A 16073-nucleotide genomic window follows, 5' to 3' on the forward strand; every position below is an offset into this window, starting at 1 on the left:
CAAGTCCAGGCTGTCTGCTCCTGGACACGCTGCTTGGTCCTGTTTTGGTGGGATCTTCTGTCACGATCGTCATAATGAGTGGACCAAGGCTCAGCGTGATATGCGTACATCCCTTTTATAGTGTACTTAGAAACACGATAAAAATAACAAAACAACAAAACAAAACGTGAAGTCCTCGGTCATACACAAACCTACACGGAACAAGATCCCACAAAAGACAAGTGCACAAAAGGCTGCCTAAGTATGGTTCCCAATCAGAGACAACAAGCAACAGCTGATTCTCGTTGCCTCTGATTGAGAACCACCCCGGCCAACATAGAAACACATAACCTAGAACAGAACATAGGAAACGAAACATAGACACTACACAAAGAAACTAACACCCTGGCTCAACATACAAGAGTCCCCAGAGCCAGGGCGTGACACAGGGAGGCAGTTGATCATAAACCAAACCATGATATTGAATCTTTATTGCACGGATTGGAATTCTACAGTGAAGGAAAAAAGTATTTGATCCCCTGCTGATTTTGTACGTTTGCCCACTAACAAAGAAATGATCAGTCTATAATTTTAATGGTAGGTTTATTTGAACAGTGAGAGACAGAATAACAACAACAAAATCCAGAAAAACGCATGTCAAAAATGTTATAAATTGATTTGCATTTTAATGAGGGAAATAAGTATTTGACCCCCTCTCAATCAGAAAGATTTCTGGCTCCCAGTTGTCTTTTATACAGATAACGAGCTGAGATTAGGAGCACACTCTTAAAGGGAGTGCTCCTAATCTCAGTTTGTTACCTGTATAAAAGACACCTGTCCACAGAAGCAATCAATCAATCAGATTCCAAACTCTCCCCCATGGCCAAGACCAAAGAGCTCTCCAAGGATGTCAGGGTCAAGATTGTAGACCTACACAAGGCTGGAATGGGCTACAAGATCATCGACAAGCAGCTTGGTGAGAAGGTGACAACAGTTGGTGCGATTACACAAAATAACTGTCAGTCTCCCTCGGCCTGGGGCTCCATGCAAGATCTCACATCGTGGAGTTGCAATGATCATGAGAACGGTGAGGTATCAGCCCAGAACTACACGGGAGGATCTTGTCAATGATCTCAAGGCAGCTGGGACCATAGTCACCAAGAAAACAATTGGTAACACACTACGCCGTGAAGGACTGAAATCCTGCAGCGCCCGCAAGGTCCCCCTGCTCAAGAAAGCACATATACAGGCCCGTCTGAAGTTTGCCAATGAATATCTGAATGATTCAGAGGAGAACTGGGTGAAAGTGTTGTGGTCAGATGAGACCAAAATCGAGTTATTTGGCATCAACTCAACTCGCCGTATTTGGAGGAGGAGGAATGCTGCCTATGACCCCAAGAACATGGAGGTGGAAACATTATGCTTTGGAGGTGTTTTTCTGCTAAGGGGACAGGACAACTTCACCGCATCAAAGGGACGATGGACGGCGCCATGTACCGTCAAATATTGGGTGAGAACCTCCTTCCCTCAGCCAGGGCATTGAAAATTGGTCATGGATGGGTATTCCAGCATAACAATGACCCAAAACACACGGCCAAGGCAACAAAGGAGTGGCTCAAGAAGAAGCACATTAAGGTCCTGGAGTGGCCTAGCCAGTCTCCAGACCTTAATCCCATAGAAAATCTGTGGAGGGAGCTGAAGGTTCGAATTGCCAAACGTCAGGCTTGAAACCTTAATGACTTGGAGAAGATCTGCAAAGAGGAGTGGGACAAAATCCCTCCTGAGATGTGTGCAAACCTGGTGGCCAACTACAAGAAACGTCTGACCTCTGTGATTGCCAACAAGGGTTTTGCCACCAAGTACTAAGTCATGTTTTGCAGAGGGGTCAAATACTTATTTCCCTCATTAAAATGCAAATCAATTTATAACATTTTTAACATACATTTTTCTGGATTTTTTTGTTCTTATTCTGTCTCTCACTGTTCAAATAAACCTACCATTCAAATTATAGACTGATCATGTCTTTGTCAGTGGGCAAACGTACAAAATCAGCAGGGGATCAAATACTTTTTTCCCTCACTGTATACAGTATTCCCACTATAGGTTGCCTACCAAGTTGAGTTTTAGCGGTGGTGGGTAAAGACAGTTGAAATCCTGTTGTTTCTAAGGTTTGGCTCTTTGTGTGTGTGAATCAACACTTTGTTATGCACTGTGTACATATCTTGCAGGGGATGCAGGATCTTCTATATTTGATGCAACTCTGATGCCGGGGCAGGATGAGACCCTATTGCTTTCACAACACGCACACACACACACACACCTACACACACGATAACACACACAAAACACAGACATAACAAACAAAATGGATTGGCGACTCAGAGCTACAGTGTCAATACATGCACTCATACAAACAGTATGCACTCAGTCATAAACATATAGACAAACGTTTAGAAAGCGCTTAGAAAATGCTTAGAAAACGCATAAAACACAGATATACTGTATATACATACAGTAGACCTTAAGCCACCTTGTCTACATGTGTATCCCTCTCCACAAGGGGATTCACACACACGCCGTGCACACACACACACACACACTCACTCACCCACAACACAAATCAATACCAATTTATAATTCAGGATTGCTGGAGTTTGGGTTTTAGGGCAGGCTGGCTTCCAGCCTTCATAAATATTACAGTGTTATTGACTTGATCCGAATTAATTGGAGATTTTTTTCCTTCTTCTCCCGTTCCCCCCTTTTCTTGTTTCAGGGTGTTGCGCAATAAAGTCTAGTTTTATTTATTCCCTTTGAGTTAGAGATGAGAGGCCTAACTGGATACAAATTTGATCCCTAGAATGAAATAAAGTGGATAATAGCGGACAGAGGACGAAGCCTTGACAAATCTAGGGAGAGCTGTGCTACATGCGCCGGGATTGGGTTAAGCGGAGTAATTTGTCTGCGCTGCGTCTCGTCCGTCTGTTTCAGCGATCTGGGCTCCAACATGGGCTTTGTGCCCCTTAGTGCAAACATGTCGTCTTGTAAGACATTGAACATTGGGATCTGAGAGGCAAATAGTGGAGAGTAGCCTTTCAGTTAGGGAGCATGGCAGACACTATACACTACTTAGACAGGCTCTAGTGTATTGTACTACATGAATAAAGATGGATACTCTGAAGTACTTTAGCATTAATATCACTGTATGGAAAAAATGATGATATTATCATTGTAAAAATAACATAGCTGCTTATGTCAACAATAACAGCTTTATACAAAGCTAGTAGTACTTATATTGATTATAATAATGATGATATATATATTTTTGAAATGACAAACCGACACACACACACACACACACACACACACACACACACACACACACACACACACACACACACACACACACACACACACACACACACACACACACACACACACACGTACCTATCACTCTAGTTTCTCCCGACCTCCACCCCCACCCCCAGCTCAGATCTCCTGGGGAGACCTCTATGGTCGACTCGCTGAAAGAAAATCAATCACGTCATAAAGCAGAGTCCAAAAAAAACACCCTACTACTTGGTGATGTAAAGTCCAGTGAGCAGAGCAGCCTCTGTTGCATGCCCTAACAGTATTCACAAACACTGGATGCATTCTACCTCTACCACACACTTACATACACACATACAATCACAAACAAAGACACACACACACAAACCTAAACAAAGCTATGTCCACACACACACACACACACAGGTGTAGGCTGGTGAGTGGAGGACAGAGTGGAGGTTTAAGGCAGGGGCTCTGGGGAGGAGAGATTTGGGAGCAGAGTGTGTTCCCTGCACTCAATCCACAGAGCTCCTCAGCTCAGCAGGCCCTCTATTAATCCCCTAATCAGGGCCTGGGACCACTGGTACGCTGGGAAGGAGCTGGGTAAACCCAATGAGAACACGCACACGTGCAAACACGCTCGCTCCAAATGTATTTAGAACTCATTTAGGGTGAACAATAACCGTATAATTGTTATTGTTGTTACGCACTCTTATAAAGTGTTATAAAGGCATTATAGCAGTTGAGACTTAGAAGTTATATCTTTGTTTCCGTCACAGTAGTCAAGATTTTCATTGGGCAAACAGGATGCAAATGAATGATATTAGCCTAGTTTTACTTTAGAGAATTCCTGTTTGTCAAAATAATAAATATTGCTACCCAATCCCAGCAGCCAGCTCCTCTCATAACACATAGACAGGTCAGCTCTGTTCTCCAATACGGTAAAGGTATACATTTTTCAGACCATAACAATTTCTTTCTCCTATATTTCTTATTTTTTCCCCTCACCTGAGAATTGAGGCGTCTTAATGGCACAGCTGCCTACAGCGCTGGGGATAACTCGGCTCACACAGAGTGAGAGTGTGAAATACTGTAAACAACTAAACTAGTATGTCTGTCTGTAGGTATGTCTTTCAGTCTGCCCAAATGGGTACGTACCCACACTTGTGTATCGAAAAATATGTATAAAGTCAGCGTTTTAGCGTGGTTTCTGAGTAATCTGTCTTCAATGGGAGTTTCAGAACCCAGTGAAACACAAGTTGGACTTTCCTCTGCAGCTTAATAAGAACGTCTGCTCATATCCCAGCAGCTGAAGGTTCTTGCTGTGCTGCAGTTATGCCAGTTATGCCCTTTTGGCTTTTAAAAGATTGTCTGTTGCCGGATAATCATGACTGAAATATTGGGTGGGGTGGCGAGGGGGGGCTAGAGGGGGGCACATTTGGCACAGCAAGCAGGGAGGAGGGATGGGCGGGCAGGCTCTGCCCGGTCGTCTTTAGCTGCAGTAAAACCCTCTTAGTGGGTAGTGCCATCTGGCCGGGCCCCTGGTGGAGGCGTAACGGGCCCAAAAACTTGGGGTCGCGATGCTTTACTGCCCAAGCCTGCCGTCTGCAGATGGCACCAGCCGCGCCAGTGGAAAACGCCAAGGTCGACGCGTGTGGCGCGGGAGTGGCGCAGCTAAATGGCACGGAGAGAAATATGTGCCAGGGCTATGCTTAACTAAGATGCTATTCTCTACATTACTTAGCTCTACTCCACTGTATGTCAGTTCTATCATTGCTAGTGTGTGTGTGTGTGTGTGTGTGTGTGTGTGTGTGTGTGTGTGAGAGAGTGTGAGAATGTTATGCTCATAAGTTTGGTGCCATAGTCACAGTTATCCTTTACTACCGGGGTGGCAGTTGGCAAAATGAATCGCCATTTTAACAACAGCGAGAACTGAACAGGTTCGGCGCACAAAGGAATTTAATGAGAGAGAGAGAGAGAGAGAAAGAGAGAGAGAGAGAGAGAGAGAGAGAGAGAGAGAGAGAGAGAGAGCGAGAGAGAGAGAGAGAGAGAGAGAGAGGGAGGGAAAGGGAGAGAGAGGGAGAGAGAGAGCTCCCACTCCCTCCTCTCTCTCCATCCTTTTCTCTACAAACAGGCAGAGGGTCCCCCGGCTCTCCACACCGCCTCCAGCTAAAGATGAGACTTAAAATTAATTTTGGGGGGTTTCATTAGATTGGCTTTTTGGCCCATTTCCCTGAGTTAGTCCCTGAGCAGAGTGCCCTGGCATCGCTCTCGCTCTCACCTGCGCCAGCCCCCTCCACCCACCAACCCCTGCAACTCGGGCCGACGGGAATAACCAGGAGTGGGTGGAGAGAGGGGGTAAAATCACAAAAAAATGGAGAGAGAAAGAGCCCACTATGCTTTAGTGAACATTATAAAGAGTCCATACCCCATGCCCTTAGGAATCATCAGTGTCACCATTTCAAAATGGAGTCATAAGTACTGTAATGCTACTTTGTTACTTGCCTTGGTCTCTGGTGTAGGTTCTATCTCCTTAAGCTCCCGTTACACATCACATCTCAATTCAGATTTTCAGGGACAAACAATAGCAGTGTGTTTGTGAGAGAGAGCGAGAGAGAGAGTCAAGGAATTTGGCGGTCATTTTAGCCAAATTTCTGACTTTATTTCCAATCCAGTGTTCTGTCTAAAATCAGACTCTATGAATAGCTTATTGTGTGGATTATTGGATGTATCCAACAGTTTTACTGTGCCTCTGTTTCGGTGTTCTTTATACGTTACAAACAACAAGCAATGTTAAACCAGCTTCAACACCCTCTGCCAATTTCCCCTCTCAACACACTCACTTGGTTGTCATGTACCAACACCTCAGCCATGCTTCTGTTGTGTTTTTTTCCCCAAAGTGTTTTTGAGAAAATTCTCTCGCTTTTTCCTTCAGACAGACTCTGGTAAATTGAGTTTTCAAGGTGAATGTCCCATTACTGGAGAAGGTTGACAAATTAATTTGGTGGGCGCCTTGTTGCAGTGTGGCTAGTGATAGAGACCAGGCTGTCAATTTGAGAAATGAGGTCTGGCTCATGAAGCCAGATGGGAGAGAAATTGAACAGCACATTAGCTAATTACTTATGCAAATCACCCCGGTCCTGCACCTTAACTTAAGCACACTGGATGATACTTTAGGAGGCTGGAGAGTTTTAGATAATGTTAATCCTATAGCCCATCACCCTCTCTCTAGTGAGGCTCTTCACCTGCTGAGGTGGCTCTATGAGGGATTACAAACACACCGGGGAACACACACACGTGTGTGTGTGTGTGTGTGGTAACATATGAGAGCACACATATACACACCTGCACCTGGACACACTCACACAAACATATACGTCCTCCATGCACACACACAAACACACACACGCATGCACACACACACACACCAACAATAGTCTTTGTTCACACCTTTTGTTTGTTGCTATTCTTTTGCTGGTCATTTCGCTCGCCACAGTTGATTCCAGCCCATCTGGTGAGTAAACCTTGGTCTGTTTGTTGTTAACCAACAACATGAACCAAGCCTCTGTAGCCAGGTGTTCATTTACCGCCTAACGACAACACTGAGAGGACACCCATGAGCCTGGTTCGCTGCATTCACTGCCTAGCCATATAACTGTCTTAGCTTTGCCAAAGGCCTTCTACCACTATGTGCTGATAGGGATGGGCAAAATGTAAAGTACACAACAACCACGAAACCTAATGCCAATGACAAAATACACAGAAGTAATACATAGTTCAAATACATGCAATGAAGTAATTTAAATACTTCCCCATCCCCGACACTCTCTTAGAAAAAAGGGTTCCAAAAGGGTTCTTTGGCTGTCCCAATAGGAGACACCTTTTTGGTTCCAGGTAGAACCCTTTTGGGTTCCATGTAGAACCCTCTGTGGAAAGGGTTCTACATGGAACCCTAAAAGGTTCTACTTGGAACCAAAACAGTTCTACCTGGAACCAAAAAGGGTTCTTCAAAGGGTTCTGCTATGGGGACAGCCGAAGAACCCTTTTAGGTTCTAGATAGCACCTTTTTTTCTAAGAGTGTACTCGGTCGGTCTGGCATGCGTGAGCTCTTTCCTAAACGCCTGAGTAGAGTAGTGCAGATAGAGCATAGTAGGCAAGGTACCATAGGGGGTGAGGGTGTCCATCTCCCCTGCATGCATGGCGTTACTCCCCGCATCGGCGCAGGGCTTACTGGGAGCTTAGCTAGCTCGACGTGGACCCCCTCCTAATCACACCGCACTAATCCCACCTGTCAAAACATCCCAGCGCACCAATCAAAGATCCAAAGATCCAGACCCAGTCCCCTTAATTAGCTCATCTAGCCCTGGATACATGCTGGGAAAAAAATCTCCAGTAAAAATCAACGCTGTGTTCCACCTAGAAGCCCTTATCCTCAGGAGGAGAGACGTCCGGTAATACAGAGTAAGTGGCAGCGGGATACCTAGTTTGGAGAGGACGTGGTTGTGTGTGTGTGTGTTGGTGTATACAGTGAAGGAAAAAAGTATTTGATCCCCTGCTGATTTTGTACGTTTGCCCACTGACAAAGACATGATCAGTCTATAATTTTAATGGTAGGTTTATTTGAACAGTGAGAGACAGAATAACAACAACAAAAATCCAGAAAAACGCATGTCAAAAATGTTATACATTGATTTGCATTTTAATGAGGGAAATAAGTATTTGACCCCTCTGCAAAACATGACTTAGTACTTGGTGGCAAAACCCTTGTTGGCAATCACAGAGGTCAGACGTTTCTTGTAGTTGGCCACCAGGTTTGCACACATCTCAGGAGGGATTTTGTCCCACTCCTCTTTGCAGATATTCTCCAAGTCATTAAGGTTTCGAGGCTGACGTTTGGCAACTCGAACCTTCAGCTCCCTCCACAGATTTTCTATGGGATTAAAGGTCTGGAGAGTGGCTAGGCCACTCCAGGACCTTAATGTGCTTCTTCTTGAGCCACTCCTTTGTTGCCTTGGCCGTGTGTTTTGGGTCATTGTCATGCTGGAATACCCATCCACGACCCATTTTCAATGCCCTGGCTGAGGGAAGGAGGTTCTCACCCAAGATTTGACGGTACATGGCCCCGTCCATCGTCCCTTTGATGCGGTGAAGTTGTCCTGTCCCCTTAGCAGAAAAACACCCCCAAAGCATAATGTTTCCACCTCCATGTTTGACGGTGGGGATGGTGTTCTTCGGGTCATAGGCAACATTCCTCCTCCTCCAAACACGGCGAGTTGAGTTGATGCCAAAGAACTCGATTTTGGTCTCATCTGACCACAACACTTTCACCCAGTTCTCCTCTGAATCATTCAGATGTTCATTGGCAAACTTCAGCGGGCGCTGCAGGATTTCAGTCCTTCACGGCGTAGTGTGTTACCAATTGTTTTCTTGGTGACTATGGTCCCAGCTGCCTTGAGATCATTGACAAGATCCTCCCGTGTAGTTCTGGGCTGATTCCTCACCGTTCTCATGATCATTGCAACTCCACGAGGTGAGATCTTGCATGGAGCCCCACGCTGAGGGAGATTGACAGTTTTTTGTATTTCTTCCATTTGCGAATAATTGCACCAACTGTTGTCACCTTCTCACCAACCTGCTTGGCGATGGTCTTGTAGCCCATTCCAGCCTTGTGTAGGTCTACAATCTTGTCCCTGACATCCTTGGAGAGCTCTTTGGTCTTGGCCATGGTGGAGAGTTTGGAATCTGATTGATTGATTGCTTCTGTGGACAGGTGTCTTTTATACAGGTAATAAACTGAGATTAGGTGCTCCTAATCTCAGCTCGTTACCTGTATAAAAGACAACTGGGAGCCAGAAATCTTTCTGATTGAGAGGGGGTCAAATACTTATTTCCCTCATTATAATGCAAATCAATTTATAACATTTTTGACATGTGTTTTTCTGGATTTTGTTGTTGTTATTCTGTCTCTCACTGTTCAAATAAACCTACCATTAAAATTATAGACTGATCATTTCTTTGTCTGTGGGCAAACATACAAAATCAGCAGGGGATCAAATACTTTTTTCCCTCACTGTATGTGTGTGTGTGTGCAGGCAAGTGTGTGTGTGTAGGCATTGATCCATCGATTCCTGTTTGGCTGACAGGCCCCAAGCGAAAGCTTAAGTATTATTAATGGTTTGGCTGTTTAGCTGTCAGTCATTAATGAATGTACTCTCACCGTTAGCTTCTCCTAGCCTGTCACTCTTGCCACAGACACACACACACACACACACACACACGCACACACACACACACACACACACTCACACACACACACACTGGCAACTCAATAAGACAACAGAAAACTCTCAGCTCTGGAATTTCCACTAAATATGAAGGAAATTGTGCTGACGGCAACATTTGATATGAAGCCTGTAATGAAGTGTAATAAACTTGAGAAGATTATAAGATGACATAAATATTTTCCGCTCACCTGTACTGGGAGCCTCTTAATTCAGATAGAAGAACAATTACCTGGTCCAACATATGTATTTGTTAATAGTAGATAACAGCAAACTTAGATTAGTTTAGCTACTTCTGTGCTCCTATTTTAATTTAAACTAGTTTTATTTCCATAAGCGTGCTTGTGCTCCTTTTCTACCTGAGGAAACATAGGTCCAGATGTTTTAGCAGAGACCTCTCAATGACATTAGTTCAACATGCAGATTAGAAATGAACCTGGATTTACCTCTGTTGTGTTTCCACCCACCTCTCACAGAGAGACCGTGACCCTAGCTCCTGTTCTAGACACAGCTGCATTCACACACGGCAGATAAAGATAAACTTATATGGAAAACCCTGATGTTAGAGTTTGGTTGAATCAATTCCAATTCCCATTCAGGAAACAAATAGAGCCTCAAGTCAGGAAGTGAGAAAATAATGATTCTCCAAGAGTTGTGGTTGATGGTAAATTCACGAGCGGAAACAGAATCGACGTCAACACCACTGATACTGTCACGGATTATACATTGTTCAACATTTATAGTACCACTGTCTTTATGATCTGTGGTTTAGCTTCCAGCCCTTTGGAGGAACATGTGTTATCTATTTAGAGAGTCGAACCCCGGAATGTTGTGTTTTTCCCTGTAGAGTGAGGGAGCATGAGGAGGAAGTGGGTAGTTTCTCCTGGGAAACACTGCTGGCTCCAGCTGACTTCAGACGCTGTCCCATGCTTCTCCCATGCCGAGGCATGACTCCGCAGCCTTCTTCTCTGCACAAATGGAAACACATTTCTGCCCCCTGACCCCATGCACTCGGAGGACTCTGAGGCTATCCAGAGCAACAGAAAGGCTCAATTTCTGCTCCAGATAAAGCCAGGCTAAGAGCAGGGTTCAATTAAGTCTCAATTATACCATGGTGTTGGAGAGGCGACCCCATTTGGAAGGCAGTTCCACCATTTCTGTTTTGACAATTTGATGTGGGACTGTGAGCAGTTGGATAGGCAACACTAAAAACCAAACCTATATGTTGAAAGTTTGACAAACAAAAAAACAGTACTCAAAGCATGCAATTGTGGATGTGTCTGTCCTGTGTTCTGGTGTACAGGAAACAGACAGGCTTTAAATTACAGTGGCTTGCGAAAGTATTCACCCCCCTTGGCATTTTTCCTATTTTGTTGCCTTACAACCTGGAATTAAAATTGATTTTTGGGGGGTTTGTATCATTTGATTTACACAACATGCCTACCACTTTGAAGATGCAAAATAGTTTTTATTGTGAAACAAACAAGAAATAAGACAAAAAAACAAAACTTGAGCGTGCATAACTATTCACCCCCCCAAAGTCAATACTTTTGCAGCAATTACAGCTGCAAGTATCTTGGGGTATGTCTCTATAAGCTTGGCACATCTGGCCACTGGGATTTTTGCCCATTCTTCAAGGCAAAACTGCTCCAGCTCCTTCAAGTTGGATGGGTTCCGCCGGTGTACAGCAATCTTTAAGTCATAGCACAGATTCTCAATTGGATTGAGGTCTGGGCTTTGACTAGGCCATTCCAAGACATTTAAATGTTTCCCCTTATACCACTCGAGTGTTGCTTTAGCAGTATGCTTAGGGTCACCTCCGTCCCAGTTTCAAATCTCTGGAAGACTGAAACAGGTTTCCCTCAAGAATTTCCCTATATTTAGGCCATCCATCATTCCTTCAATTCTGACCAGTTTCCCAGTCCCTGATGAAAAACATCCCCACAGCATGATGCTGCCACCACCATGCTTCACTGTGGGGATGGTGTTCTCGGGGTGATGAGAGATGTTGGGTTTACGCCAGACATAGGGTTTTCCTTGATGGCCAAAAAGCTCAATTTTAGTCTCATCTGAACAGAGTACCTTCTTCCATATGTTTGGGGAGTCTCCCACATGCCTTTTAGCGAACACCAAACGTGTTTACTTATTTTTTTCTTTAAGCAAATGCTTTTTTCTGGCCACTCTTCCGTAAAGCTCAGCTCTGTGGAGTATATGGCTTAAAGTGGTACTATGGACAGATACTCCAATCTCCGCTGTGGAGCTTTGCAGCTCCTTCAGGGTTATCTTTGGTCTCTTTGTTGCCTCTCTGATTAATGCCCTCCTTGCCTGGTCTGTGAGTTTTGGTGGGCGGCCCTCTCTTGGCAGGTTTGTTGTGGTGCCATATTCTTTCAATTTTTTAATAATGGATTTAAGGGTGCTCCGTGGGATGTTCAAAGTTTCTGATATTTTTTTATAACCCAACCCTGATCTGTACTTCTCCACAACTTTGTCCCTGACCTGTTTGGAGAGCTCCTTGGTCTTCATGGTGCCGCTTGCTTGGTGGTGCCCCTTGCTTAGTGGTGTTGCAGACTCTGAGGCCTTTCAGAACAGGTGTATATATACTGAGATCATGTGACAGATCATGTGACACTTAGATTGCACACAGGTGGACTTTATTTAACTAATTATGTGACTTCTAAAGGTAATTGGTTGCACCAGATCTTATTTAGGGGCTTCATAGCAAAGGGGGTGAATACATATGCATGCACCACTTTCCGTTATTTTTTTATTTTTTATTTTTTTAATGAAGTAATTTTTTTCAATTCACTTCACCAATTTGGACTATTTTGTGTATGTCCATTACATGAAATCCAAATAAAAATCCATTTAAATTACAGGTTGTAATGCAACAAAATAGGAAAAACGCCAAGGGGATGAATACTTTTCCAAGGCACTGTAGGTACCCAAATCAGTGTTTTTATTTACATATATTTGATTGACTGCAATAATGCATTAAATTATTGCGTGAGTCATGTGCTAATCTTAAATGGGGAAATAACACCCATTAAGCTCTCTACAGTACATGCCATTGAATGAACCCCTATAAATGATGGGGTCTCACTAAGGTCTCACTCTGATCAGTCCCTACACCCAAACGAGGGCATTGCGTTCATCCACCTCTGGCCTGCTGGCTCCCCTACCTCTGCGGAAGCACAGTTCCCGCTCAGCCCAGTCAAAACTGTTCGCTGCTCTGGCACCCCAATGGTGGAACAAGCTCCCTCACGACGCCAGGACAGCGGAGTCACTCACCACCTTCCGGAGACATTTGAAACCCCACCTCTTTAAGGAATTCCTGGGATAGGATAAAGTAATCGTTCTCCCCCCCCCCCAAAAAAAAAAACTTTGTAAAGTGGTTATCCCACTGGCTATAAGGTGAATGCACCAATTTGTAAGTCGCTCTGGATAAGAGCGTCTGCTAAATGACGTAAATAAATACAAATAAATAACGTGCTTGTATGGAGGGATTCGATAAGTGTAAATACCAGATAAAGCAGGGCTAATGAGACAAAGAATGTATGTGTGTGTGTGTGCATTTACTTCACTGGCTCTTATCTGTACTACAGTCCCATACCCCTCCACCACTAAATGGACCTCAAACAGAGATCCCAAACAGTCACTTCAGTACAAACAGGCATTGTCATCCGTAGCTAAAACAACAGTCACATTCAATAAGCATAGTAAAGATAGAGTCAAACATTGGATCCACTTTCATATGAGCCAGACATTGAGTAAGTGGGTTTAGTTTAGCTTTGGCTGGACATCAGTAGCTGGTTTGAGGCTGGAAACGGCTCTCCAGATCCCCATCTGTCCAGCTAACGTTGATCCAGGGGAGATATGTCCTTGGAGTCGCCCCCTTGGCCAGGGGTACAGCTCACTCTGGGCCAGGTTTCATTGGGCAGTGGACCCACTTCACCAATAGCATGCCAGGTTGCACTTTCCCATGGCTAGCTGTGAGTCGGTGGCCGTCAGGCACAGTGGCACCCTGTGGCCAAACTGGCAACTTACCCTCTCTCTCCTCTCTCTTTCTGACGGAGGTGTAAGAGATGGCACGGTCACGTCCATTACCTCATCCTGCTGTTTTCAGGCAGAAAGCAGAGAATCATATTCTTGCTCTATTATTGATTATTTATGTATTCGTGTTAATATGCAGATATGATATCCTATAGAGAAATCACTTTTCCCTTCATATTAACTACTTACGTTGAATAGAGAATGTAGTGGGGCTTTGTGTCTGTGTTGGAATCTCTCTCTCTCTCTCTTTCTGTCTCTGTCTCTCTTTCTGTCTCTGTGTGTGTGTGTGTGTGTGTGTGTGTGTGTGTGTGTGTGTGTTTGTCTGTGTGTGTGTGTGTGTGTGTGTGTGTGTGTGTGTTTGTCTGTGTGTGTGTGTGTGTGTGTGTGTGTGTGTGTGTGTGTTTGTCTGTGTGTGTGTGTGTGTGCGGCTGGGTTATTAAAGCTGTCCTGTGTAACTGAGAAGGAGTGAAGGGAGCCGTGATCTCAGCTCATTAAGTGAACCCTCCAGTCTGAGAACTAACCTGTCATCAACCACGCTAGCACTCCCGGCACCGCCGCTTTCCGCCTTAATTAATATTTACCTTTCCTAGAGGATCCGCGTTCTCCCCTTCTCAATGATCCCACATTGTGTTAACACCTCAGAAAACAACATCGAAGCTTTAGGAAAGTGTCAGGTTGTGGAGCACTCTTTAATGGGGAGGGGGAAACATTTAAGCCGTGGAAAGGCATCGAATCCGACAGACGTTTGATCGAGATTTGATATGACGAGAGTCTACCTGTCTGTTGAACTGCGTTAAGATTTGACTTATAAAACATTTAAGGTCCCTGCCTCCTGTATGTTTTGACAGTGTAGAAGTTGAAAGGGGGAAATATATATATTTTTGTATCCAGAACTGTAGGGAGAAGGTTTGTTATTTTCTCTAATGCAGTTGTACATGTTTCCCTTTATGCCCAGGTAATGCTGTGCCAAGTTCAAACAGCATAATTTTATGTAAATTTTCCCAAAGCAGTGTATTGTTCTTTTCATACCAGTGTAATGCTCTTGACTGGGGAAACCTCCTTTCATCTCCTTTAGCAGAGCCCCTCCTCTGTTGATGGATTGGCCTGGGACATAGCCAAATGGAAGACCGAGCTGATATGCCCATTTAGGCTACTATTGTTTAAAAGCAACCCTGAGAAAACTTACAAATGCAATGACATCTACAGAACACATACATTTGCTTTGTAGTTTATTTGCCCAATACCCCACAGGTGAAGCAGTGTGCTGTTGTTTGGTATTGCACACAGTGTAACCTGAATCCAACAAGTCGGTTCATTCAAGGTAGTACAACTGACAGTCCTAATTCCATTGTAGGCTGTCTACATTGTTCAGGTCGTGCTGAGTTGGTTGCATGCTGTGAAACACGCCTGCCCTCTATTTGTCAAATCTGCTGATGATGCAGTGTCATCTCTGACTGCTGGCTGTAAAAAGAGACGCCAAACAAAAAGGCAAACCGAAACAGGAAGCAGAGAAAATGAACAGCAGTGACTTCCTGCTCTGGCAACCCGCAGGTTTGTTTACTGGTGGTGCCATTGTTGCCGCTAATCAAAGGCGGGGCCAGGAAAGTGGGGGAAAAAAACAAAGATTGACACCGACCGTACAGCACTTGACAAACGGCCTCGTCGTGTTTGTTCAGCGAAATTAAACACTCTGGACTTTTTTCACCTGCTCAGGCAAGCAGCCGCGCATATGGCCCGTGAGTTAAAAATAAAGACAATGCGCATACATTACCATACATAATACAGAACGACCCCCATTTAATATGCAAATTCCCTGAAATATTACTGAACACCTTCTGTTCTGAGCGAATACATTTGAATTTGCAATTAGAATTATCCTGTATAATTAATGAAAAGCGTCAATTTTTGGCTGCTTACTAATTTGATTAAACATGTTGATGGGGCATTTAGGGAGCCAGCAGAATTGGAAGCGAAGCTAGACCAGAACTAGGAAAAGAACCAAAACGTGGTCCAGTTCCCATATGACATTCCTGACCCCGATAGGTTGTGCTTAAGTTGCAGTCGGCTTGTGCGCACTGGTGGCAGCACTGGGATACACAGACCTTAATTAGCCAGGAGGAATGTGACCCGGCCGCTTGTCCGGAATGGCAAAGAATAAATTGCCTAAATCGCACAGTGGCTTTGCCTACAAATCAAGGAGTGTGTGTGTGTGTACACACGTGTCAGCCATGTCTGTTCCTATAGCTCTTTATCTCAGCAGAGCTCCTTAGAGACAAGAGTGTAGGCATCTTAAAACACAAAGAGGGTGCTGAAAACAGGTAGATCTTAGCCTACTAGTTCTACTGCTTTTCCTTTGGAATTGCTATAAAGCTCAAGATGACTGTTGCAGTTTCCTATCCAATGAATCTTGAATTACATTTGTGTCCATATACGTTT

The sequence above is a fragment of the Coregonus lavaretus genome (assembly GCF_964263955.1).
Source record: "Coregonus lavaretus genome assembly, chromosome: 29".
Taxonomy (NCBI): Eukaryota; Metazoa; Chordata; class Actinopteri; order Salmoniformes; family Salmonidae; genus Coregonus; species Coregonus lavaretus.